A 1,419-nucleotide genomic window follows, 5' to 3' on the forward strand; every position below is an offset into this window, starting at 1 on the left:
GAAGGTGCTGGCCAGTTCCGCCGGCCCTGTTTAGCCCCGTGCTTCCAGACGGACCGGAGCGCAGGACCCTTTCCTCACGGACCCGCTACCCACGCCCGGGACTGCCGCCCAGACGGGGCCGGGCCCAGCTCCGTGTGAGTCACGCCAGCCGTGAACACACGCACACCCCGTGATAATACAGGCGCACACGGTGCGCACTCGCGTGGTTTCTAGCTCGTGTGTCCGGCTCCGAACACCACTGGGGTGGCCCTGGCCAGGCACTCTGCCCTGAGGCCGGGCGCTGGGACAGGGTGGAGGGGCCCTCGGGAGCCTGAGTCCCCTGGCGCCGGCTCCAGCCCTCGTCCTGGGAACACCAGGTCCTGCTCCCCGGAAAGTGTCCCAGGGCTGGGCAGATGGGCGTCACCAACAGCCCCCAGCCGCCCTGGCGCTGGCGGCCAGAACGCTGGGCCCAGGTAGGGCAGGTACTTGCCCCAGGCTGCCTGCTCCTGCCGGTGCCCCTCGGCTCTCCTGTGTCCCCCCCTCCCCGTGATTCGGGCCCTGAGGCTCGGCCATCTCCTACCAGCACCTGTGTGCAGGGCCAAACAAGGTCTGGTCCCTGAGTCTTGGCTCCAGGACTGCAGCGTCTTCTAGGCCCCCGGCTCCCTCCAGGGCCACCGGTTTCTGTGTCTGTCTCTGCCCAGAGGAAGCTTCAGCATCTGCTCTTCACTCCTGGCTGCTTCTGCAGCCTTTGGGTCCCTTCTGCAGGTCCCACGGTGCTCACTGAGGCCCCCTGCCCCTTAACCCCCACACCCCAAATCGGTCAGCCAGGGTTGAACTCTGCCAGGCTTTTTTTTTGCACTACTGGAGAATTAATTCAGCACCTCTGCACTGAGCTACATCCGCAGCCTTTCTTTATTCTTTATTTTGAGGCAGAGTCTCAAATTGCGCAGGCTGAGCTCCAACTTGGTATCCTCCTGCCTCAGCCTCCTAGAGTGCTAGAAACACAGGCACGTGCCATCATGCCAGCTATGCTGGGGGCACACAGGAGCAGGGACATGTGTCCCCAGGGTTCTGCCTTCACAGCAGGTGAGGGAGGGGTGCCTTTAGGATTTGGGGGACCCTGAAAAATGGGGTATAGAAGCCACATCCTGTGAGGAGGCCACGCTCACGCTGGCGCGGGTACTGATGCGCCCCTGCCCCAATGTCCTGCTCTGTCTGAGGAGGGACAGTGGTCGGTCACCAGGTCCCGGCACCACTGCCCGGTGGTGTGGAGGGGTCAGGGCTGCGAATGCCAGCAGGTGCTGGGCATGGCAGGATCAAGGCCCGCTCTGCGCCAGCTCCCTCCCCAACAGAGATGGGCAGTGGCAAAACACGGTCCACAGCTAAATGAGACATCAGCCTGGCGTGGTGGCCGTGCCTATAATCCCAGCACTGGGGAGG

This window comes from Fukomys damarensis, unplaced genomic scaffold (assembly GCF_012274545.1).
Source record: "Fukomys damarensis isolate Sample0158 unplaced genomic scaffold, DMR_v1.0_HiC HiC_scaffold_36, whole genome shotgun sequence".
In the NCBI taxonomy this organism is placed as follows: domain Eukaryota; kingdom Metazoa; phylum Chordata; class Mammalia; order Rodentia; family Bathyergidae; genus Fukomys; species Fukomys damarensis.